The sequence below is a fragment of the Canis aureus genome, chromosome 10 (genome assembly GCF_053574225.1).
Source record: "Canis aureus isolate CA01 chromosome 10, VMU_Caureus_v.1.0, whole genome shotgun sequence".
Taxonomy (NCBI): Eukaryota; Metazoa; Chordata; class Mammalia; order Carnivora; family Canidae; genus Canis; species Canis aureus.
Genome location: NC_135620.1, coordinates 5,131,636 through 5,159,175, shown reverse-complemented (window position 1 = coordinate 5,159,175; position 27,540 = coordinate 5,131,636). Strand labels below are relative to the sequence as shown.

At 38.8% G+C, this 27,540-nt stretch overlaps 1 protein-coding gene across 1 annotated transcript in view; it reads right to left on the bottom strand.

Moving 5' to 3' along the window:
* The window catches only part of LOC144321904 (uncharacterized), a 104,024-nt gene that overhangs the window by 2,951 nt on the left and 73,533 nt on the right, over nucleotides 1-27,540 (bottom strand). The gene's annotated exons all lie outside the window — the stretch shown is intronic.

Here is a 27,540-nt window from a genome sequence, read left to right as displayed (position 1 = left end):
GAGAGAGAATTATCACAAAGAAGTAGCTTATACTGAAAGCTGGTGAGACAAGTCCAAAATCTGTAAGGCAAGCCATCAGGAAGGGCAGGGCAGGCTGGACCTCTCAGGCACGACGTAAAGCTACAGTCCAGAGGTGCAATTTCTTTATCTAGGTAGTCTGAGTTCTACCTTCTAATTGATTGGATCAGGCCCACCCAGATGATGGAGGATAATCCTCACTACTGAAACTGATTATAGACTTCAGTCACATATACAAAGTATCTTCAAAGCCCCAGATTCGATGACTAGGGACAACAGCCTAACCAAGTTAACACAGAAAACTGACCGTGAAAATGCCCATCTTTCCTTCCAAAAGGCCTGCCTGCTATCTTCAGGCCCAGCATCATACATGGCACCAACACAGAACATAAAGAGTTTAACTCATGTCCACAGCATTTCAAACCCATATTGTTCAACAATCAAGATCAAGTATATTAGGCTTGCCATTGCTTTTGCTGGCACTCTAGTTACAGGGTTGCATAAGTTTTGAGTGATCAAAAGGAAGCAACAAATGTTAATGTCTAACCCTATGCTCTTAAGGTAGATAATACTCAAGTATACCAATATCCAAAGTTTCTCTAATTTTGAGTACACAGAGGATCACACTTCCCCACGACGTTTTCCAACTCTCATCCTGAAGCCACATGTGGAGCCTCCCCACGGGGAATGGCATAAAGTTGTAACAAAATCCCAAAATAGGTGGGGCTGGCTTAACTAGTTGTTCTGTGGGTAATGGGGGAAACCGATCATGAAAGTTATAAAAACAGTGGAAAAATATGTGGTAACGTTGTTACCTGCAATAACTTGGGGACAGACTATGGACCAATGAATAAGCAGTGGTGGAAAATTGGTGACAAGTTTGGCAAAGAGTTATATGAATAGACCTCTCCGAAAGGGCAGACAGTGTGAAGATATTTGTATACCATGGGAATGTTCAACAAAGAGTTACCTCAGCAGAGAAGGTTTGAACAACTAACTAGAGAAGGTGATCTGTTCTTTGGATACTAGTTAGCCTCTCTTCCCACTAACCACCTCATCATCTGGTGGTCTCAGGAACAAAGTGGACATGATGGCAGAGATGGTTATGCATAGATTCAGCAACATGGATTTCCACTCACCAAGACTGACCAGACTATGGCCCTTGCTGAGTGCTCAGTCTGCCAGCAGTGAGAACAAAACTGAGTCTCTAGTACGATACCACCGCCCTGGATGACCAGCCAGCTATCTAGTGGCAGGCAGATTACATTGGACCACTTCCATCATGACAGAGCAACATGTCCTTCATACTGGAAAACAGACTCTGGATATGGATTTGTCTTCCCTGCATGCAGTGCTTCTGCCAAAACTACCATCTGGGAACATACATAATGCCTTATCCACTGTCATGGTATATTCCACATGGCACTGCTTCAGATCAAGGAACTCACTTTACAGCAAATGAAGTGAGGCAATGGGCCCATGCTCGTAGAGTTCACTGGTATGACCATATTCTCCACCACCTTGAAGCAGTAGTCTTGAGAGAATGGTGGAATGGTCTTTTAAAGACCTAGCCAGAGTGCCAGCTAAGTGGCAAAGAGCTTGACCAAATTCTGTTCTATGTTTTCTGGAAAGTAGAAATTAAAGATGATGAACTTGGATATTTAGCTGAGGGGACTTGAAGGTGCAAACCTATTTCCTTAGAAGAAATTGTTTATAGTAAAATGGGGGAGAAGAAGGAGAAATTCATTACCAAGCAAAAAGGAACCAGAAGTCAAAGATTTAGAAAGTGTTCAGCCAATGCATATTGCAGGAAGGAAGGAAGGGAGGGTAAGAGGACAGGTGAAGGGGAGGAGATGGCGGGGGGGGGGAGATGGAAGGAAGAAGGATGGGAGGTAAGGAGGGAGAGGAACGAGATAGGAGGGGAGGAAGGAAGGAAGAAAAGAAGAAAAGAGAAAGAAAGAGAGAAAGCATGTCCTAGAGAGAACACCAAGGGTGTGGTTGGAAATTATTTGATAAAGAGATCATAGGTTGCACTCATCAGTTTAAGCAGCCATTTGGGCAGGAGTGAGGCATAGAGACAGTATTATGCCAGCAGGGACACTACCACTATGGACTAGAGGGGGTAAAGGCAGGATGAAACGAAGCAAGACTATGGGAATTCTGGGATTCTACAGGATGGGACAATAGAGCTATCTGGCTGCCAACATGCATTACATGATCATCCATGAAAGAGAAAGAATGGTCCCAAGGGTGATTCAAAAACCACAGGGCTGTCACTGCCATCATAGACCTAGGGGCAGGGCCATCTCCTCCTTGTTTTCAGAAGGTAAGGCTATCTCGTCATTTTCATGGGGCCAGAGGCAAGGCCATGACACAGAGCCTCAGAGGACAGTGCTGCCACCCAATCATGCCTCAGTGGGCTTGGAGAGCAGAGAGGATGGAGCCAAAAATGAGGATTCTTGAGCCTTCAGATCTAATGGCGGGAGGGGGGTGGGGAGTCGATCTATTGAAATTCATCTTGCTAAGTAGGGGACTTGCTTGGAAACTGTCACCCCTTTTGTCCTGTCATTTTCTGCCTTTTGGAATGGGAATGTCTGTCCCATGCCTGACCCACCATTACAGTTTGGATGCACCTAACTTGTCTGTTGTCAGATTCACAGCTGGAAAGAAATTCTGCCTCAGGCTGGATCTCGCCACCAGTCTCACCCACTCCTGGTTTAAATTTGATATCAAGCTGAGACTGTGGAGCTGGAGCTGATGCTAGAATGACCAGAATTTGGGGGGATTGCTAGGAGGAAGTGAATGTTTTTGCATATGAAAAGGACATGAATTTGGGGGGGCCAGAGAGCAGAATTGCACAGACTTGAAATGAGGGACTTCAAAATTCCAATGTCAAAGCCCTTGTGCCCAGTGTGACTATATTTGGAAATAGGACCTTTATGGAGGTAATTAAGGCTAAATGAGATCATAAGGTTGAGGCCCTGATCCATTACGACTGATGTCCCTTATAAGAAAAGAGAATGAAAGAGACAGACACCAAGGGCCAACACACAGAGAAAAGACCAGATGGGGACACAGCCATCTGGACAAGGGGTCTCAGAAGAAATCAATCCTGCCAGCACCTTGACCTTGGATTTCTAGCCTCCAGAAACTGTGAGAAAACACATTTCTGGAGTTTAAGCTACCCAGTGGGTGGTATTTTGTGATAACAGCCCTGGAAGACGAGCATAGGCCGTATGTGACAAGGTAAAATTTTAAAAATTAAAAAACTTTAAAAGTTGAGCCCATAAAAGAATTGGCTGGCTTCCAAGTGGAACAGAGTAGAGAGAAGACAAAATATTCAGGGTCTTGTGAAATATTCGGGTCACTGTTATGTGACTTTGAAGAATAAAAGCTAAGCTTAAGAATTTGGGGGGTGCGCCTGGGTGGCTCAGTTGGTTAGACATTCAACTCTCAGTTTTGGCTCAGGTCATGATCTCAGAGTCTTAATCTTGCAGGGCTTGATTGCCCTGCATGGAGTTCCCCATTAGGCTCTGCACTCAGTGCATAGTCTACTTCAGATTCTCTCTTGCTCTCCCTCCCACTCAATCTCTCTCTCAAATAAATAAATAAAATCTTTTTTAAAATGTCTTTAAGAGACAAATGATCGTATTTTTAAAAATCAACTTTATTTACAAACTATCAAATTCATAGATTGAAAGGAAATATCCAATACATACATAAAATACATATGAGTTCTGTATATATTTAGAATATATATAAAAAATACATTTAGAATATATATAAAATAAATTTATATATTTAGGATATATATAAAATAAATTTATATATAAGTATAAATTTATATATAATTTATATATAAAAATAAAAATTTATATATTTTATATATAATAATATATTAAAATATTAAAAGTAAAAATATTTAAAAATAATATTTTATATATAATAATACATATTATATATACATTTGGAATATATATAAAGAATCTTAGAACTCATAACAAGAAGACAAATAGCTCAATATAATATGAACCAGAGATTTGAATGGACACTTCACAAAAGAGCATATACAAATGGTATAAGGGCACAGTTTGATAACTTTGGGCAACTATATGTAGCCAATAGAAATATAGAACATTTTCACCTCCCTTTCCCAATCTCTCTCTACCCTAGCCCCAATCAGCAACTGATCTGCTTTCTATCACTATAGATTAAATATGGTTTCCTTAGAATCTCATGTAATAAACTCACACAGTATGTTTTCCTTTGTGTCTGGCTTCTTTTACCCAGCATAATATTTTAAAAATTCATCCATGTTGTTACACATATCAGAAAGTCATTATGTTTTCTGCTAAGTCCTATACCATTGTGGGAACTACTATAATTTTTTTATCCACCCATACTGATGAAAATTTGGATCGTATGCAGTTTTTGTCTATGAAAAGTAAAGCTACTTTGAATAATCAGATACAAGCCTCTGTATAGACACATATTGTTATTTTCCTTCGGTATTTCATCTAGATCAGAATCGCTGGGTCTTAGGATGTGTGTTTATCTTGATAAGAAAATGCCAAAGAGTTTTCCAATATGGTTTTATCATATCATATTATCATTTTATCTTCCCACCAGCAATATATAATAGCTCCAGGTACTCTTCATACATCATTAACGTTTGGGGTTCTTAGTCTTTTCATTGCAGCCAAATTTGTGTATAGTGGTATCTCATCATGAATTTAATTTGCATTTCTCTGATGCCTAATGATGTTGAATGTTGTTTCATGTACTTACTGACCATTTGTATATGTGCTGCCGAAGCGAGCACGTTACTGACCATTTGTATATGCTCTTTTGTGAAGTGTCCATTCAAATCTCTGGTTCATATTATATTGAGCTATTTGTCTTCTTGTTATGAGTTCTAAGATTCTTTATATATATTCTAAATATATCTATATTATTATATATAAAATATCATTTTTAAATATTTTTAATTTTAATATTTTAATGTTATATATAAAATATATAAATTTTATTTTTATATATAAATATATACTTATATATAAATTTATTTTATATATATTCTAAATATATAAATTTATTTTATATATATTCTAAATATATTTTTTATATATATTCTAAATATATACAGAACTCTTATATGTATTTTATTTATGTATTGGATATTTCCTTTCAATCTGTGGTTCCTATTTTCAGCCTCCTAATGATGTCTTTCAAATAGTTCCTGTTTTAATAATGATAAAATATTTTTGATGTTTATAAAAACAAAAACACTTTGCTTACCCTAGAGTCATAAAAGTCTGTATCTATACATTCTTCTAGAAAGTTTACAACTTTACCATTCATGATTATGTGAATGATGCATTATTTCAAGTTAATTTTTGTATATGACATGAGGTAAACGTCAAAATTCTTCTCCCTATACATATTGCAAAATGTAAGCAGAGTTTGGCTGGCTCAGTTGGTAGAGCATGCAACTCTTGATCTTGGGGTCATGAGTGTAAGCCCTACATTGGGCACAGAGTCTAATATATATATATGGGTCTGGGTCTGTTTCTGTTGGCTGATTTTTCTTCGAATTATTATCTTCCCAATGTTTTGTATCTAGTAATTTTTTTTCTGTATCCTGAATATCATGAAGTTTATATTGTTGAGATTCTTTATTTTGTTGTCATCCATTAAGGAGTTTGAACTTTGTCCTAGTGGACAATTAAGTTACTTGCTGTCTAGTCTGATCCTTTTGACTCTTGTTTGTAAGCTTTATTAGGGTCAACAGTAGCCCTACAACTGAGATGTGGCCCTCCTTGGTCTCTACTGAGCAGTTAATGGAAACTCTTCACAGTGGCCCTCAATGGGTTCTGGGAACTTTTCAGTTCATGGCTTCCCAATTGTCCTCAGTTGAACTTCCAGAATTTCATCCCATGCACAAGCAGATTGTTGGTCAGCTAAAGAGCCCAGGGAACTCATAGTCAGATTTCTGGAGCTTCTTTCTGTGGCATTTTTCCTCTCTGGATCTCTTTTCAACAATTTCTAGCCACTTGAACACCCTGAATTCTTAAATCTGCCTTCTCAACTCATTGAGACAACTGTAGTTCTTTTTGGCATCTTTATCTACTTCATAGTTCCAAATGTGCCTCCAGGTAGAAAGCTAGGCCGTCGTAGAGCTAGGCTCATTTGTTTTTTGTCAGGGATCATGATCCTGTGTACTTCCTACTCAATGTCTAAAAACAGTAGTTCCCCAGTTTTCTAGTTGTATAAAGCAGGAGGTGAAATCTGGCCCGGGTTTCTCCATCATGGCCAGAAGTGAAAGTCCTCATTTCCAACTTTTTTCACTTGAGAAAAAGGCTCAAGACTAAGTGTGCAAGATCTGGCTCTTGCACCAATGCCAACAGACTTAAAGTGGCTTCCATTAAGTCAAAGCAGACAGAGACGGATGTGCTTGACCAATCTTGTCCATGTAACAGTTTGGGGAACCTTGTCCTAAAAACAAGGAAGAGTATGGTTCCCAACTGATAGAGATTGATAGAATCAAAAAGACAAGATCCCTATTATATTTTGAGAGAGCTGTCCTAATAAAAGAACCAGAAACCTATTACTATTTCAGACCTAAAATGACCCTTGGTCACCTGGATGCCCCCACACAGAAAATGATCTGATCAAAATAACAGAACATTCCACAATGTTCATTTCAGATTTGGCCAAGCAGTAAAATAGAAAAAGAAGACCCTCCAAGAGCACAGAGCTAAGGGCCACGGAGTACAATGAGCAAAAGATTTCCTTCTAAAAGTATTCTCTGGGTCTAATTAAGAAGCAATCCTCACTCCCAGTTTACATGGCCCTCACTATATCTGCCAGGAGTCACCGTAAATTTCTGAAATGAACATTTCTGAGATGAAATGTACAGTGATGCCTGTGTGCCTTCATTTTTTCTCACCATAAATGGGGTTATTGATTGCTGTTATCATATCTTCATCCTACCCATGTATATTGGGTAAGGGGCATAGGATGGAAGGAGATAAATTATGCTTTAATTTCAGAGTTCTTTGGATAAACAGTGACCACATCTGAATCTATAACCACCACACATTATGCTTTGATAAGAAGAACACTTTGCACCACTCAGAGATCCTGGACTTTGATCTTCATGCCATGATTAAATGAGAATTGGAGATCCTCTCCCTTGGGAAAGGTTGAGTGTATAACATGGTGGGAAGAATGAACTGAATATTTGGTCATCAGATTTGTGGTCTGTGGGAAGCATTCCCAGTGCTTGCCAATATTCTCTTCTCTTACTTCTGGCTAACTGGATGACTACACTTTTCCAGCCCACTGAAATTAGGATCTCTATGTGAAATACGAGTGAAAATGCCATATGTCTCTTTGGGGCAGAAGTATTTCATTCCATTTCAAGATTTCTAGCTCTCTCCTCCTCTATTAAGTTGGATTCTAAATAACCCCAGTTGAAAGGGCAGTATTACAAGATAGTGTTGCCTCCATCAGACAATGTAGAACAGATGCCCTTGGCCAACCAAATTGTATATCTAGCTTAAGCAAGAAATTCAAATTCAGGAGCACCTAAATGGCTCAGTTGGTTAGGTGTCTGTCTTTGGCTCAGGTCATGATCCTGGGGTCCTGGGATAGAGCCCCACATCCAGCTCTCTGCTCAGAAGGGAGCCTGCTTCTTCCTCTCCTTCTGCCACTCCCCCCATTGGTGCTCTCTCTCTCTCACTCACTCACAGTCTCTCAAATTAATTAATTAATTAATTAATTTAATTAAAAAATTTAATTAATTAAATTAAAAAATACTTGTTCATTATCTGCCTTCCTTGACAGACCACAAATTTCATAAGGGTAGGGATTGTCTGTTTTATCTACTGCTCTATGCCCCAGGACCTAGGGCAGTACCTAAGATAAGGTAACATTATTTTCTTTTTAAGATTTTATCTATTTATTCATGAGAGACACAGAGAGAGGCAGAGACATAGGTAAAGTAGGCTCCCTGTGGGGATCCCTATGTGGTTTTATTTTTTTTTAAGATTTTATTTATTCATAGAGACACAGAGAGAGAATGAGAGGCAGAGACACAGGCAGAAGGAGAAGCAGGCTCCATGCAGAGAGCCCGACGTGGGACTCGATCCAGGGTCTCCAGGATCACGCCCTGGGCTGCAGGCGACGCTAAACCGCTGCGCCACCGGGGCTGCCCCCCTATGTGGTTTTAGTTAATAACAATTTAATGCTATTAAATTCCATTTCATAATGTCAAAGCAATAACTTGATTCTGTTTCCATAGTCCTATAAGTAATAAAGATTATTACCACTTATATAGCTCAAAATCATTCATATCTTCAAAAGACAGAAGACTTATACCAGTATTTTCAATACTGGGCCAATCCTGCAAATAAATACTAAACTTGCCACAGACACAAAATTTAATTTTCCTCCTCAAAAATGAATAGACAGTGAAAGAAAACAAAATTTTTCACCCTTACCAAGAGGGACAAATACTGTTTTCTAGTGACTGTGAAAAATACGGTATAGAGTAAATGGACATTTTGCAGAATATCAAATGTTAACACATACAAAATGTACTCCCTGGAAAGCAGTGATTTATTTTGAAATGTAGTGGGGTTACAGTAAAATCAACATATGCTGAACCAATGGAGGGAATGTTATTAACTTATGATTTAATGAATACTTTATCTAAAATGTAGTCTTTGCTAATTGATTAAAGTAGTGAGATAGTAGGTATTTACTTTATACTTAGAGCAATTGCTTTGAAAAGGTTCAGTTTTATTAGCTTGTTGGTCAATTTGTATTTTAATAATTGAATTCAAGTGTTGGAGCTTTTTTGAGATCTATTATGCCACAGTATCATAGTGGACCAAATACACTTTGAATGAACATTTTACACAATATGATAACTTACCAAAAAATTTAAGAACATCTGCTATGTATTGTCTCTGATTTTAAAAGAAATCTTATTCTAGTTTTTCTTTTATGTGCTCTGACTGAAGAAATAAAGAACATAGGAGTCTGCAATGAAGACAAATAAAACTTTAACATAGGTAAATGTGTGTCTATAATCATTAAAAACAGTAATATGAGGGCAACTGGGTGGCTCAGTCAGTTATGCAACTTTTTTTTTAAAGAGATTTTATTTATTCATGAGAGAGAGAGAGCTAGGCAGCATAAGCAGAAGGAGGAGCAGAGGGAGAGGGAGAAGCAGACTCCCTGCTGAGCAGAAAGCCCAATGTGGGGCTCGATCCCAGGACTCTGAGATCATGACCTGAGCTAAAGAGAGACACTTAACTGACTGAGCCACCCGGATGCTCCAAGTGACTATTGGTCTCAGCTGGAGTCTTGATCTCAGGGTTGTGAGAACAAGCCCCATGTTGGGCTCCACTTATAAAAAAAGTGGGAGTGGGTGGCTCAGTCCATTAAGCAACGGACTCTTAATTTTGGCTCAGGTTACAATCTCAGGATCATGAGACTGAGTCCACCATCAGGGTCTGGAATGAGTGTGGAGCCTGCTTAAGATTCTCTCTCTCCTTCTCCCTCTGTTCCTCCACACTGCAAGCACACATGCTCTAAGAAAAAATTTTTTAAAAAACAGTAATATAATAATAGAATTTCTTATAAGCATCTGAATCTAAAGCTTACTACTTCCATTTCTTGAAGTAATGACAGTCTTTGAATTTTGCATGTAATAGTGAATTCAAACTTTTGGACTCCTACAATTAGCTCCTTACACTGAAATAAACAGTCAGGGATACAAGGGATTTTTCCTCATTTTCCTGAGGCCTGAACCAAGGTAAACAGTAATTTGGCTACAGCTGTGTCGAGCCCCTCACTCTGTCTAAGGCAGGGCAGGTTACTCTCCAGCCAGAGAAGTCAACACAGGAGGAGTTGATTTCCCAACAACAGCAGGGCAAGTTCAAAGATGGACCAGTAATCCACCTTAAAATGCTGACAGAGTAGTTATCAAATTAGAATTGAATACTAACCAATGTGCTATTTCAAGAATGAGGATGAATAAAGCCATTTTCATGGCCTGTAGCTTGTCACTAGAGAAACCTGGAAAAATTGTCCCAGGACAAAAAGCTGATGATCCTAGAAGGAAGGTCAAAGGTATAGAAGAGAGAGAATACACAGAAGGGTAAACATAAGAGTAGTGTGTCCTTGTGGGAATAACTCTGTCGTGTTTCCAGGGAGATGTGCATGTTCTTCCAAATCTCAAATCCCAAGAAAATCAGTTGAGACACTGAGAAAATTGAGAAAAGCATAATTCTGCTGTGAGGCTTAAAGTTTAATCAATACAGCGATGTTACTGGTGCAAAGAAATTTACCAACATCGGGTAGAAAGCAAGCAAGCAGGAAACGCTAGCAGGTGCCTGGAGCGGGGACAGAAGTCATCATGATCTCATCAGTCTGGCAGAAAGCTGCCACCCTGTTGTAAGTGTGCCCTGTCTGCTGCCACCAAGTCACTCTTGCAAATAACATTAAGAAATATATACATGTAATACACTCCCTGCAAATCCTTTGAGTGGCATTCTAAAAAATAACAAGTTTTGGTAGCCAAATAAGTTCTTATATTGGCAATGTTGATATGTGATTCTGTGAGGTTCTATGGTCCTGCTAGGAGATTAGAATGTTACTTTTTATTGAGACTGCCCAGTAATTGTTGCTGGTTTTTCTATGGTTTAAATCTTCACTCTAGGCTACCCACAGAGGAAATGCAAAGCGAGAAGATATAAATATTGAATGCTATGATGGAATATTCTTTCATAAAATCAGAAACTGACCTAAAATCCAAATTAGTACAACAATATATTAATTTCAAGAGTAAAATCAAAACCAGAGCAAGCAGACGAAATATTTTTATCACTATCAAATCATTGTAAAAGGACATGGGCTTCAGGTGTCTACCTGGCTCAGTCATTAGAGCTTGTGATTATTTTTTTTAAGATTTTATTTATTCATGAGAAACACAGAGAGAGGCAGAGACATAGGCAAAGAGAAAAGCAGGCTCCATGCAGGGAGCCCAGTGTGGGACTCAATCCTGGGACTTTGGGATCACGCCCTGGGCTGAAGGCAGGTGCTCAACTGCTGACCCACCCAGGCATCCCAGATCATGCGATTCTTGATCTCAGGGTCATGAGTTCAAGCCCCATGTTCGGTAGACATTACCATAAATAAATAAATAAATAAATAAATAAATAAGCCCACTAAGATGTGTGTAACTTAAAAAAAAAAAAAAAGAACATGGGCCTATATGAAGGATATATGCCCTAACCCCCAACTTAAAAAGGCTTTTGGATGCACTCAATAGTTTGATTAATATCAGTACAAACTTAAGAAATTTTTCTGTGATGATGTAATACATTTGTACATTTTATGGTTGAACCATAAGGAACTGCTGGTTGTATGTTAGGGGTGTGTTTGTGACAATGAGAGAGAGAGAGAAGGAGAGAATGAGAGAGGGCAAATAGGGCAAATGTTTCAAAAAAAGTACTATGGTTTACAGCTGCAGCCACAGCTACTGTGATGCTCACAGAGAAAATTATACCCATAATTACTTATATTTGAAGAAAAATAAATGACAGAAGTTAGACAAAGAAAATCAGAAAAAAATGTAAATGAAGTAAAAAGAATAATATATTAAGATCAGAAATAAATAAAATAAAATACAAACATATAATAAAAATGATCAACAAAATCCAAGCTGGTACTTTGAAAAACCTACCTTTAAAAAATGTTGGCCAAAATGAATCCAGGAGAAGAGTGTAGGCATAAATAAATAATATTAGAAATGCAAAGGGAAACAGAACTATAGGCAGAGCATAGATTAAAAAAGACAATAGCATATTATGAACTTTATATGGTAATACATATTTTATAATATATGAAAACTTAGATGATTTGCACATATTTCTAGAAAAACATAAAAGACCAAACAGATTTAAGAGGAAATAAAAAATAAGAAAGTGAGAAACTAAATGAGTAGTGAATATTCTTACTCATGAGGACAGCATCAAGCCTAGACCAATTTTTAGGCAAGTGCTACAAAACATTGTATTTAATACAAATAGTTATAATGGTAGTGATAATAATAATAATAGCAGTAATACTAACTATAAGATTAAACAAACTGAGGGGAAAAAAGAAGAAATACAACCCAACTCATTTTAGGAGACAAAGATAATCTAACACGGAAATGTGACAGATATTCTAAAAATACAAATTATTGGCTGTTTTATATATACACAAATATTCTAAACAAAATATCAGTAAACTAAAGGAGCAATATAAAAAACAGATATTGCGATGAAGTTGTACGATTCCAGAAATGGAAAAGTGATCAATCATTAGATAATCTACTAGTTTATTAGTAGTATAATAAGAAATAGCATTTTTTTTAAGTAGGCACCATGCCCAGCATGGAGCTCAACCGAGACTTGAACTCATGACCCTGAGATCAAGACCTGAGCTTAGATCAAGAGTTGGTCACTTAAGTAGACTCAGCCTCTAACGCAAAATGTCTTTATACTTAATTTATATAATTAACATAATTAATTCTGTTTCTTTTTCATTAATATAAATATCCAAAAGACATAAAATTTCCTTTCCGTGAAGCTTTAGTTATGCTCTCCATTGAAATTTTTTCTCATTTTTTTCACTTTTTTTTTTAAATTTTTTTATTGGAGTTCAATTTGCCAACATACAACACTTAGAGCTCATCCCATCAAATGCCCACCTCAGTGCCCGTCACCCAGTCACCCCCACCCCCGCCCTCCTCCCCTTCCACCACCCCTGGTTCGTTTCCCAGAGTTAGGAGTCTCTCATGTTCTGTCTCCCTTTCATATTTCCCACTCATTTTTCCTCCTTTCCCCTTTATTCCCTTTCACTATTATTTATATTCCCCAAATGGATGAGAACATATAATGTTTGTCCTTCTCGGATTGACGTACTTCACTCAGCATAATATCCTCCAGTTCCATCGCGTGGAAGCAAATGGTGGGTATTTGACGTTTCTAGGCTGAGTAATGTTCCATTGTATACATAAACCACATCTTCTTCTTCTTTTTTTTTTTTTTTTTTTACCACATCTTCTTTATCCATTCATCTTTCAATGGACACCAAGGCTCCTTCCACAGTTTGGCTATTGTGGACATTGCTGCTAGAAACATCGGGGTGCAGGTGTCCCAGCGTTTCACTGCATCTGTATCTTTGGGGTAAATCCCCAGCAGTGCAATTGCTGGGTCGAAGGGTAGCTCTATTTTTAACTTCTTGAGGAACCTCCACTGTTTTCCAGAGTGGCTGCACCAGTTCACATTCCCACCAACAGTGCAAGAGGGTTCCCCTTTTACGCATCCTCTCCAACATTTGTTGTTTCCTGTCTTGTTAATTTTCCCCATTCTCACTGGTGTGAGGTGGTATCTCATTGTGGTTTTGATTTGTATTTCCCTGATGGCAAGTGATGCAGAGCATTTCCTCATGTGCGTGTTGGCCATGTCTATGTCTTCCTCTGTGAGATTTCTCTTCATGTCTTCTGCCCACTTCATGATTGGATTGTTTGTTTCTTTGCTGTTGAGTTTAATAAGTTCTCTATAGATCTTGAATACTAGCCCTCTATCTGATAGGTCATTTGCAAATATCTTCTCCCATTCTGTAGGTTGTCTTTGAGTTCTGTTGACTGTATCCTTTGCTGTGCAAAAGCTTCTTATCTTGATGAAGTCCCAATAGTTCACTTTTGCTTTTGTTTCCTTTTGCCTTCATAGATGTCTCTTGCGAAAAGTAGCTGTGGCCAAGTTCAAAAAGGGTGTTGCCTGTGTTCTCCTCTAGGATTCTGATGGATTTTTGTCTCACGTTTAGATCTTTCATCCATTTTCAGTTTATCTTGTGTCTGGTGTAAGAGAATGGTCTAGTTTCATTCTTCTGCACATGGCTGTCCAATTTTCCCAGCACCATTTATTAAACAGACTGTCCTTTTTCCAGGGGATAGTCTTTCCTACTTTGTTGAATATTAACTAATATTCAACTAATATTTGTTGAATATTAACCATAGAGTTGAGGGCCCATTTCTGGGTTCTCTATTCTGTTCCATCCATTGATCTATGTGTCTGTTTTTGTGCCAGTACCACATTCTCTTGATGATCACAGCTTTGTAGTACAACCTGAAATCCGGCATTGTGATGCCCCCAGCTCCGGTTTTCTTTTTCAATATTCCCCTGGCTAATAGGGGTCTTTTCTGATTCCACACAAATCTTAGGATGATTTGTTCCAAGTCTCTGAAGAAAGTCCATGGTATTTTGATAGGGATTGCATTAAATGTGTACATTGCCCTGGGTAACATTGATATTTTCACAATATTAATTCTGCCAATCCATGAGCAAGGAATACTTTTTCATCTCTTTGATCTTCCTCAGTTTCTTTCAGAAGTGTTCTGTAGTTTTTAGGTTATAGATCCTTTACGTCTTTGATTAGGTTTATCCCTAGGTATCTTATGCTTTTGGGTGTAATTGTAAATGGGATTGACTCCTTAATTTCTCTTTCTTCAGTCTCATTGTGAGTAGATAGAAATGCCACTGATTTTTGGGCATTCATTTTGTATCCTGCCACATTGCTGAATTTCTGTATGAGGGCTAGCAATCTTGGGGTGGAGTCTTTTGAGTTTTCTATGTACAGTATCATGTCATCTGAGAAGAGGGAGAGTTTGACTTCTTCTTTGCAATTTGAATGTCTATTATTTCTTTTTGTTGCCTGATTGCTGAGGCTAGGACTTCTAGTACTATGTTGGATACCAGTGGTGAGAGTGGACATCCCTGTCGTATTCCTGATCTTAGGGGAAAGGCTTTCAGTGTTTCCTCATTGAGAATGATATTTGCTGTGGGTTTTTCGTAGATGGCTTTTAAGATGCTGAGGAATGTTCCTTCTATCCCTACACTTGGAAGAGTTGTGATCAGGAATGGATGCTGTATTTCGTCAAATGCTTTCTCTGCATCTATTGAGAGAATCATATGGTTCTTGTTTTTTCTCTTGATGTGATCTATCATACTGATTGCTTTATGAGTGTTGAACCAGCCTTGCATCCCAAGGATAAATCCCACTTGGTCATGGTGAATAATCTTCTTAATATACTGTTGGATCCTATTGGCTAGTATCTTGTTGAGAATTTTTGCATCTGTGTTCATCAGAGATATTGGTCTATAATTCTCCTTTTTTGGTGGGGTCTTTGTCTGGTTTTGGAATTAAGGTGATGCTGGCCTCATAAAACCAGTTTGAAAGTATTCCGTCCCTTTCTATCTTTCAGAACAGCTTTAGTAGAATAGGTATGGTTTCTTCTTTAAATGTGTGATAGAATTCCCCTGGGAAGCCATCTGGCCTTGGACTTTTCTGTCTTGGGAGGTTTTTGATGACTGATTCAATTTCCTCTCTGGTTATTGGCCTGTTTAGTTTTTCTGTTTCTTCCTGTTCCACTTTTGGTGGTTTGTGGTTTTCCAGAATGCGTCCATTTCTTCTAGATTGCCTAATTTATTAGCATATAGCTGCTCATAATACGTTTTTAAAATCATTTGTATTTCCTTGGTATAGGTGGTGATCTCTCCTTTTTCATTCGTGATTTTATTAATTTGAGTCTTTTTTTCTTTTTAATAAGGCTGGCTAATGGTTTATCTATCTTATTCTTTCAAAGAACCAACTCCTGGTTTTGTTGATCTGTTCCACAGTTCTTTTGGTCTTTATTTCATTGAGTTCTGCTTGAATCTTTATTATCTCTCTTTTTCTGCTTGGTCAGCTTGGTGTAGGCTTTACTTGCTGTTCTTTCTCTAATTCCTTTAGGTGTGAGGTTAGCTTGTGTAGTTGAGTTTTTTCCAATTTTTTGAGGGAGGCTTGTATTGCGATGTATTCCCTCTTAGGACTGCTTTTTCTGTATCCCAAAGATTTTGAGTGGTTGTATCTTCATTTTCATTAGTTTCCATGAATCTTTTTAATTCTTCTCTAATTTCCTGGTTGACCCATTCATCTTTTAGCAGGATGCTCTTTAACCTCCATGTGTTTGGATTTCTTCGAAAATTCATCTTGCGATTGAGTTCTAGTTTCAAAGCATTGTGGTCTGAAAATATACAGGGGACAATCCCTATCTTTTAGTATCAGTTGAGACCTGATTTGTGACCCAGTATGTGGTCCATTCTGGAGAAAGTTCCATGTGTGCTTGAGAAGAATGTGTATTCAGTTGTGTTCAGATGCAAAGTTCTGTGTGTATCTGTGAAATCCATCTGGTCCAGGGTATCATTTAAAGCCCTTGTTTCTTTGGTGATGTTCTGCTTAGAAGGTCTGCCATTTGCTGAAAGTGAAATGTTGAAGTCTCCTACTATTGGTGTATTATTATCTAAGTATGTCTTTACTTTGGTTATTAATTGACTGATTTACATGGTAGCTCCCACATTAGGGGCATAAATATTCATGATTTTTAGGTCCTCTTGTTGGATAGATCCTTTAAACATGATATAGTGTCCCTCTTCATCTCTTACTACAGACTTTGGGATAAACTTATTTATCTGATATGAGGATTGCTACCCCAGCTTTCTTTTGAGGACCATTTGAATGGTAAATGGCTCTCCAACCTTTCATTTTCAGGCTGTAGGTGTCCTTAGGTCTAAAATAAGTCTCTTGTAGACAGCAAACAGATGGGTCTCTCTTTTTTATCCACTCTGAAACCCTGCATCTTTTGATGGGATAATGTTCAGAGTTACTATTGAAAGATGAATTTAGTGTCATCATAATACCTATTCAGTCCCTGTTTTTGTGGATTATTTCTTTGGGCTTCCTCTTTCTTTTACAGGGTCCCCCTTAGTATTTCTTGAAGAGCTTGTTTGGTGGTCATGTATTCTTTCAGTTTCCGCCTATTTTGGAAGCTCTTTATCTCTCCTTCTATTCTGAATGAGAGCCTTGCTGGACAAAGTATTCTTGGCTGCAGGTTCTTCTCATTTAGGATCCTGAATATATCCTGCCAGCCCTTTCTGGCCTGCCAGGTCTCTGTGGAGAGGTCTGCTGTTAATCTAATATTTCTCTCCATATAAGTTAGGAATCTCTTGTCTCTTGATGCTTTAAGGATTTTCTCTTTATCTTTGGAATTTGCAAGTTTCACTATTAAATGTGAAGGTGTTAAACAGATTTTATTGATTTTTGGGGCAGGGACCTCTTTATTTCCTGGATCCGAATGCCTGTTTTCCTCCTCAAATTAGGGAAGTTCTCAGCTATGATTTGTTCAAATATGGTTTCTGGCCCTCTGGCCCCTTTAGCACTCTCTGGAAGCTGAATTATACTTAGATTTTTCCTTCTCAGGCTATCACTTATTTCCCTTAACCTTTCCTCATGGCCTTTTGTTTTTCTCTTTTTTTCTTCAGCTTCCTTCCTTGTCATCCACTTGTCTTCTATGTCACTCACTCGTTCTTCCACCTCATTAACCATCATGGTTAGGACCTCCAGTTTGGATTGCAGCTCATTTACTTGATTTTTAATTTTGGCCTGATGAGATCTAAATTGTGCATTCATGAAGTCTATTGATTCCTTTATGCTTTTTTTCCAGAGCCACCAGTAGCTTTATAATTGTGCTTCTGAATTGGGTTTCTGATGCTGAATTGTAATCCAAATTCTGGAACTCTGTGGCAAAGAGTACTGTTTCTAATTCTTTCTTTTGTGATGAGTTCTTCCTTCTAGTCATTTTTCTCAGTGCAGAGTAGCTGTATGAATGGGGTGAGTCAAGAATATCAACCACAACCTAAGTAAATTTCATCCTAGATGATTCTGCCGAGGTCAGAGACCAGAAATTGAAAACAAAGATCAGAACAAAATAAAAGGACCACTAAAGTGAAAAACAAATTTTAAAACAAAGTAGTAAAAAAATAAAAGGCCAAGAATCCCAAAGAAGAAGAGAAAAATAAAAAATAGAAAAAGGGGGGGGGACTGGGAGATGCTGGTGGTGACAAAGTTGTAGTGGAGGGAGAATATAGTCTACCTGAGGAGTTCTAGATGGTGATCCTCTTGTTTCTGAGTATATTAGGTTCTGTATGTTAGAAGATGCTCAGTCCCAAACTTATATAAACCAGAAATACTTGTAGAAGGCCCCAACATTGACCACCAAAACATAAATGAGATAAAACAGGGGGGCAGAATGGGAATGAGGAATCTCACAGAATGCACCAGCACGTTATACCACTTGGTTCTGGGTGCATGTTGGTCATGTTTTAGAAGGTATTAACTTCCACCATCTCCTAGAGGCAGAGAAAACAACACAAAACAAAACAAAACAAAAAAACAAATCTTGTATATCTCCCAAAACTACATTGAGTATGTTGAAGGTAATCTAGAAGTGGAAAATATATCTAGGACCTGTAATTGTAGAAATATGAAAGTCAAAAAGGAAGAAACTTAAAAATGAAGAGGTGGTAAAATATTGTAGTTATGGTGGGAAAAGAGAAAAAAATGGAAATTTACAGTCTGATATAAAAACTGGAGTTGTATGGGAAAAGGAAGAAAAAAAAATAGAAGGGCAACCCTCTGGTTTTATACATTGTAAATCCCTCGACTTCCCCTAGAGCTTTCCAGCGCTGCTTGGTCAAGAACTTGCTCTTCCCCTGTCCTTCCAGCTGGTCTTCTGGGGGAGGAGCCTGCTGTGCTGATTCTCAGGTATGTGTACCTGGGGGAGCTGCCCCGCCCCCTGTGGGTGTTGGGCTCAGTAGGAGCAGTTGACCCTGTGAGGCCCCTGTTCCCTGGCGGCCCCGCCCCTCCCAGGCACAGGGTGACACCAGGAGGAAGAAAGAACCACACTGACAGCAGCCAGCTCTCCAGCCCTGGAGTCAGCTCCCGCAGTAACTACCACAGTCTCCCAGTTCGCAGTGGCCTGGATGCTCCCGGGGCGGGGGGCGCTGATTTGCACAGCCTGGGGGCGCCGGGTGGCAGCAGGAGGGTCCTCACTGTCCTGGGCCCTCCCTGCCTCCGCCCGTCGGGGTGTGTGTGTGGCGTGGGGGGGGGTGCAGGATCCTGGGCTGTGTCCCCCAGCGCCCTGGGATCTGGGGCCTGCGCTGCCGGAATCACGCTCCCGGGGCCACCACTCCCGAAGGCAGCAGGGCACAGCCCCCTCCACCCGGAGCCCCCACCTGACCGCCCGGCTTCTCCCCGAGGCCCCGCCGGGCGCGCGCTCCAGCCCTTTACCGAGATCAGCCCACAGTCTGGGGTGCTCTCCCCCGGGGCACACTACCTCTATTAGTGACTCCGGGAAACTGGAGGTTCCACTGCCCGTCCTGCGGCTCTGCCCAAGTTCCCTACTGAGCATCTTTTTGTCCAGGAAGAATCCGGTGCGGATTTTTAAAGGTCTTCTCTGGGACTGGGCTTCCCTGTCCTGAGGGCTTTCGCTGCTGCTCTTAGCCTGGCTCCTTGCAGGGGCCCTCCCCGACTGGATTCTTTTTTTTTTTTTCCCCCAGCCTTCCAACTTTGTAAGAAGTGAAAACCCTTCTCTCTATAGCATCTGGGCTGTTCTCTCTTTAAATCTCAGGTCTAATTCATAGGTTTCCAGCATGGTTTGAAAGTTATCTAGGTAAGTTAGTGGGGACAGGTGACGTGAAGACCCTACTCCTCTGTCATCTTGCCCCACCCCCATTTTTTCTCATTTTTTGAAATATAATACTCAACTTCCATTTTTATTTCCTCTTAAATACACACATTTTTAGCAGTGAATTCTCACTTTTCACATAGTTAAAATTCTGATTGTTGGTTTTACTAGATTAGGATTAGAGAATTCAGCCTGTAAAATTTCTACATTTTATAATTTATTATTGTTCAGGTATATGACTGGTTTAAGAAAAACAGCAAAAAACAAACAGTTCCACGAGCATGAAAAAAACAGTGTATTTTATGGTGCCATACAGTTCTGTATCTATACTATGTTTCTATCTTTCCAAATAGCTGTAAGACTCTAGATATATATTTATGTTGGTTGTATTATTTAATCCATTAAATTCAGAAAGAAATACATTAAGAGGCATCGATTTATTTGATCTCTTTGTTTTGTTTTTTCTTCTTCTTTTTACATTTTATTTAAAACAATTTCCCAACATATAGTATAGTTCATCTCATCATGTCCCTCCTTAATGATCTCTTTGTTTTCTGAGGGCTTTATGCTTCATACACTCAGCAGTTCTTACTTGGCGATCAAAGTTTGTGGTGTTTTACCTTCTGGGTGGATTGTAACTTTTATATCACCTAACATCCCTCCTCATCTCATTAAATGCTTTTGGCTTTGAACATCCTTTTTTTATCACATCAGATACGTTCTGGGTTTTCTGGCTTGCCTTGTGTATCTTTGCTGCATCTTTTATTTTTGACATTTCCTTCTCCTTTTGTTTCAAATGTATCTCTTACACATAATATGAGTACAGGATTTTTGTTTTTTAATTCATGAGAGACATAGGCAGAGAGAAGCAGGCTCCCTGCAGGGAGCCTGGTGCAGGACTGATCCCAGGACCCCGGGATCAAGGCCTGAACCAAAGGCAGACGCTCAACCACTGAGCTACCCAGGTGCCCCAAGTATAGGATTTGTGACTCAATCTGCCAGTCTCTGTCTTTTGATAGGAGATTTCAAATGGGAATTCAGCACTTCCGTTATATTGCCATAAACAATATACATGGCTTTATTTCCTCCATCTTTATTTTCACTATTTAATAAACTTTGTAGTTTCTTCTTGTCTCCTCTTTTTTTTTTTCATCCTCTCCATACTTTGACTGAATGAATGAACGCTCTCTCCATTCTACCTCCCCTCCTCAACGGAAGTCTTCCTTTTCCATCTGGTCTCTGTCCTAGCTGACCAGATAAAATATTTAGAGAGAGGTGCTTATGTTTTACCTGTCACTCCTGGGTTTTACTCAGATCTTTTAGAATTGTAAGTACCTGGCTAACTCATTAACATTTACCTGACCCTTCATCTCACAAACTTCAATTCTTTTCATGTACATTTAATTACTAAGAATGAAGGGCTCCTTGCTGTTCTGTTTCCTCTCCTCAATCTTCAGATTTCTGTTTTGAATCAATGAGAGCATTTGCTTCAAAATAGGCAAGGGGTAGGGGTAGGGGGAGTTGAGCCTGGCTGGTTCTGTCTGAAGAGCATGCAACTCTTGATTTCAGGATCATGAGTTTGAGTCCCACATTGAGGGTAGAGATTATTTAAAAATAAATAGAACTTAAAAAAAAAAAGGCATGGATAGAATGCTCTCTGACCACATTTATGTTTCAAAATATCTTTGTCTTCATTTTCTATTGCTACACATCAAATGAACACAAATCTCACAATTCATAAAACCACAGTGTGATATAACCTCACATCTGTTAGAATGGCCATCATCAAAAAGACAAGAGATAAATGCCAGGTGAGGACATGGAGAAAAGAGGACCCTCCTGCACTGTTAGTGGGAATGTAAACTGGGTCAGCTGCTTTGAAGGATCATCAAAGAGTTAAAAATAGAAATACCATATAATTCAGCAATTCCAATTCTGGGAATATATTCAAAAGAAATGAAAATACTAATTTGAAAAGATACTTTTCTCCGTGTCTTAGCTATCATAAATGCTGCACCCATGTTCCCTGCAGCATTTACTACAGCTGAGAAATGGAGACAGCCTAACTATCAACCAGTGGATGAATGGATAAAGAAAATGTGGCATATATACACAATGGAATATTCTTAAGCCATAAAATTTGAGGATGTCCTACCATTTGTGACAATATTGATGGGCCTTTGAGGGTGTAATGCTAAGTGAAATAAGTCAGGAAAAGGCAAATACTGTGTGATCTCACATTCTATGTGGATTTTTTTTTTTTTTTTTTTTGAGAGAGAGATCAGACTCGTGATTACCAAAGGCAGAGGATGGGGTAGAAAGATTGGAGGAAGATCATTAAAAGGTATAAACTTCTGGTTACGAGATAAACAAGTACTAGGAATGCAATGTACATGATGACTATAGCTAACACTGATGTATGACATACAGGAAACTTAAGAGAATAAATCCTAAGAGTTCTCATTACAAGGAAAAAATTTTTCTTTCTTTTTATTATATCTATAGTATACGAGATAACAAATGTTAGCTGAACCTACTGTGAAATCATCTCACAATATATGTAAATCAAAACATCATGTGATATGCCCTAAACTTATACAGTGATGTATGTCCGTTATTTCTCAATAAAACTGGGGGGAAAATATTACAATATAAAGCAACACCCATTTATTATCTCATACAATTATGGTCAGAAATCCAGGCAAATCCAGGCTAGCATCTCTGCTTAAGTTTTCATGAGGCTGAAATCAAGATCAAGATGGGTTCCTATCTGGAACTTCTGGATAAGAATCCACTTCTCATCTCATTTAAAATGGTGACTAAATTTGTTTCCTTGTAGTTGTGGAACGTGGGTCCTCACTTTCTTGTTGACTGTCAGACAGGGCCACTCAGAGCTCCCAAAAGCTGCCCACATTCCTCAGGATGTGGTCCCCCTCATCCTCAAAGCAGCAGGGTGTGAATCTCTGACTCAGTCTTCTGCTACTGGTCAGAGACACTCTGCTTCTACAGAGCTCACCTGATTAGGTCAGACTCATAATCTCCAAGTTAAGGTCAACTGACTTGGGTCTTTGATTACATCTGCAAAATCCCTTCCCAGCAGTATCTAGATTAGTAATTGGATGAGTGTTTGACTAATGAGGAGAGTGCACTGTTAGGGGCTTATCTTTATAGTCCTGCCTATTAGACTCTCCTCACAGATGAATGATAAATGATACATCAACCAGAAGTTGAGTTATTGGGTCACAGTTCTTCCCTCTCAATGACCCACACAATTTATTCCACTATCTACTCTCTAGTGTTGCTGATAAGCTACTGGGATGCTTTATTCATATATAAATAGCACCTTTTTTCCCCCCTGCTGGAATCTATTAAGAACTTCTCTGGAGCCTTTGAATTGAGGATACTTGGCAGAAATCTCCTAGAGCTATCCCTCCAAACTCCTTACATGATTATCTGCCTCTGTATTTTAGCTGTCTGTTGTGAGATTTTTTTCAAAGTACTAATTCTGTGTTCTGGAGAAATCATCCTCCTTTTAAGTTCATCTATCCAATCTTCAAAGGCAGAAAGGATGGTATCTTGTTCCCTAAGAACTTTTAATGCTTCAGTTTTATCTCTTTGAGTGTTCCCAAGGGTTTTTATTTGAATTCCCTTCCATTAGCTCTAGTTCATTTGGAGCCATCTGTTCTGATCAGCCAGGTCCTGCTCTTCCATGTTGCACAGTCCCCTTGAATGGGTCATAAATTTTCTTCACCTGCTCATGGTCCTGTCTTGCATCCACACTTGCGTAGGTCAGGCAGTTGGGGTCTCCCAATTGTGGCAAATCTGCAGGCATAGCATTTTCCACACTTGTAAAGACAGGAATGTAAAATGAAAACCTCTTACCTTTTTTTTCTTTTTACTTTCTTTTTCTTTTTTCTTTTCTTTTCTTTTCTTTTCTTTTTTTTTTTTTTTTTTTTGAGGTACCAAGAGACTCTTTCCATTCTTCATATCTCACAGAAGCAGTACTCTCTGAACCACAGAAAAGGGGAGCAGTTTTACTCATTACACAGCCTGCCCCCTAGCTCCACAGAAGAATCAGGAGGCCCCTTCTAAGACCTCACTAAGGGAGCTCCTCTCAACGAGAAGCAATGACATTTCTCTGCCTGTGGGCCCTTCAGGGCACTGTCAAATTTATTGTCTTTGTCCCAAGTTGAGTCAAATCCTAGAGTTTCTAGAAAAAAACATACTAGGATCTAGCACAGCTTTGGTGTTTTAGCTTAAATTAGCACAATCAGGTAAAAATATATTAATAAATACATTACTGATATACTTTGTTTTAGCCTAGCTGATAGTAAACAGAGAAAACATTCTAGCAAGATCCCAAGCCAGGTTTCTAGGAAAAATGGCAGCCCAGGGGCCTGACCCTAATAACTTCCCACTTTTGACTCTCTAGCTATGCATTTAGGAAAGATGAAGCTGCAATCTTCCGGGCTCTGGGAAAAAGCAAAGATTAGCAGTAGAGGGGAAAGTTTGCTACACTCATAATTTTGAGGTTCAAACACAAGTTTTAAGACTCCCTGAGGGAAAAGACGTCCCTTTAAGCAAGCGGATGACAGTAGATGACTATCTGAGAACAATCTTTGCTGCAGGCATCAAGAAGAGCAAACCTCCCTTGTGTCTGATGCATTATTCTGCTCAGAGTGACACAGAGCCCAGCCCCTCCACACCCAATCTCTCTTTCAAACTAGCATGCACACACGCCCATGTGTATACACACACACACACACACACAGACACACAGAGCAAATGTTTTCAGAGATGGGGCAATACAGTTAACCCTTGAACAAAATGGAGATTGGGGCACCAACCCCCCTGTGCAGTCAAAAGTCTGAATATAGGGGCAGGCACCTGGGTGGCTCAGTGCTTGAGCGTCTGCCTTTACCTTGGTGGTGATCTTGGGGTCCTGGGATCGAGTCCCACATTGGGCTCCCCGCAGGGAGCCTGCTTCTCCCTCTGCTGTGTCTCTGCCTCTCTCTGTCTCTCATGAATAAATAAATAATCTTTTAAAAAATCTGAATAAAACTTCGACTCCCCAAAAACTTAATTACTAATGGCTACTATTGACCAAAAACCTTACCAACAACATAAACAGTTATTTAGCACATACTTTGCACTTATGTATTATATACTGTCTTCTTACAATAAACTAAGCAGGGGGAAAACTGCTATTAAGAAAATCATAAGAGGGGCACTTGAGCGGCTCAGTAGTTGAGCATCTGCCTTTGGCTCAGGTCATGATCATAGGATCCTGGGATTCAGTCCCTCAGGGAGCCTGCTTCTCCCTCTGCCTGTCTCTGTCTTTCTCTATGTGTGACTCATGAATAAATAAATAAAATCTTTAAAAAAAAAAAAAAGAAAAGAAAATCATATGAAAGAGAACATACATTTACAGTGCTGTACTATAAAAAAATCTGCATATAAGTGGACCCACACAGCTCAAAGTTGTGTTGTTCAAGGGTTAACTGTATATTTATGGCAATTACGTTTTAGTGTTGTAGTTACAGATCACAACTACTTCCTGTAATTTTTTTATATTGTCTAAAATTTATTTCAGGAGAATAATTTTTTTACAATAAAAAAGCCATCTTTTATAAAGTATTATGGCTGTTACTGCCCTAATTCTTCCTGAACTGTAGGAGAGGAATACTTTGAGGGTCCTGAGAACCCTTGTTTTGCTGGGGGTTTGGGTTTTGTTTTTTTTTAAATAGGCTCCCTACCCACTACAGAGCCCAATGTAGAACTTAAACTCACAACCATGAGATCAAAACCTGAGCCAAGATGAAGAGTGGGATGCTCAACTAACTGAGCCCCCCAGGGACCCCCTAAGAGGCCTTATTTTTTATGGGATTGCTATTTGGTATTATGAGAGTTTCACTGAGTTGGTTGTTTTGATTGCAAAATCAAAAAAATCAAAGTATTTGGAAACATCAATGACCAAAGCATTGAAAATATATAGGTAACTGCCTTGCTTTTATTATTAAAATATTAGTGTTTGGGGGTGCCTGGATAGCTCAGTCTGTTACGCATATACCTTCAGCTTAAGTCATGATCCTAGAGTCTTGTGATCCAGCCCTGTGTAATTGGGTACCATGCTCAGTGGGGAGTCTGCTTCTACCTCTCCCTTTGCCCCTCCCCCCTGCTCATGCTCTCTCTTGCTCTCTCTCTCTCTCTCTTTCTCTCAAATAAATAAATAAAATCTTTAAAAAATATATTTAGTGTTTGGTAAATACAGCCTTTCCTGATGCACAGGTCTTATTACTTGGATTCAAGATACTTAATTCCATAGAACAGCTCAGTCCATAGAACAAATGACTCTTGATCTAGGGGTTGTGAGTTCGAGCCCCATGTTAGTTGTAGAGATTACTTAAAAAAAAAATTTAAACAAAATACTTAATTCACTGCAAAATTAGCTAGGTTACTACAATACATAAAATCAAAAACAAACAAAAAGGGGATGACTGGGTGGCTCAGTGGTTGAGCATCTGTCTTCAGCTCAGGGTGTGATCCTGGAGTTCCGAGATCGAGTCTCACATCGGGCTCCCTGCATGGAGCCTGCTTCTCCCTCTGCCTGTGTCTCTGCCTCTCTCAAGAATAAATAAATAAAATCTTTTTAAAAACAAACAAACAAAGAGGAATATAGTCTGATGCACCAATATTTTGTTCTCTTTTCTTACCAAATCAGATATATAGACATCGCAGATTCACTCATCCATCCACTACCCATCCATCCATCCATCCATCATCCATCTTTCCACTCAGCTATTAAATAAAGATATTGAAGGCAAGGCACTGTGATATACACAGTGAAGGAAGTACTATGGTCCTCCCTTATTTGTGGGAGATACATTCCAAGATACTCAATGGATGCCTGAAACCATGGATAGTACTGAACGTTATATATATATATCATATATATATATATATCATATATATATGATATATATATATATATACCATGTTTTTTGCTATATGCACATACCTATGATAAGGTTTAATTTCTAAATTAGGCACGGTAAAAGATTCAAAATAACTACTAATTAATTATAATAATATACTATTTTTAAAAAGTTAATGTGAATGTGCTCTCTCTCTCTCAAAATATATTGTGTGCTGTATCTACCCTTCTTCTTGATGTGAGGTGATAAAATGCTTATGTGATGAGATGAAGTGAGGTGAATGACACAGACTTTGTGACATAGTGATAGGCTATTGCTGGTCTTCTGACAATATGTCAGAAAGGGGGTCATCTGCTTCTGGACCGCATTTGATCTTGAGTAACTGAAACCACGGATAAGTGGGGACTACTATACCCAGAGAAAGCCCTGATTCTCATTAATCATAATGTAATCAGGGAATCAAATGGTATAAGTTTGAAACCTAGAAATAAAACAAGTGTATAACAGGTTAACCCCTCAGTCATAATAAATTAATAAGCATGATAAAGCATAGATATTAAGAAGCATAAGTTATTAAGTAATTATTCCATTAATGGTATGGAATTTGTTTAAGCAGACCTTACAGAAAATGGACTTCAGCTACACTGCTAAAGAAATAAAAACACCTTTTTTTTAGAAAGATAGAGCAAAATTATCCAAGAAAACAGAAAAGAAGAAAAACGGTGTAGCCAAGGTGCCTACCCTCCATAGGTGATACCTGATGAGAACGCCATTTGCATCTGCCCTGAGGTCACGGGGGCATCAAGCCTTCCCAGAGAGTGAGAGTCTTTACATGTTGCCTCAAATTCACAACAATGGCACCTTACTGAGCAGAAAATTAATGAGGGGCGAGTTTATGGTTGATTTACTCTTTGAGGTGCTACCAGACTCATCTCTTCTAGCCACTGTTCATTATGTATTCAT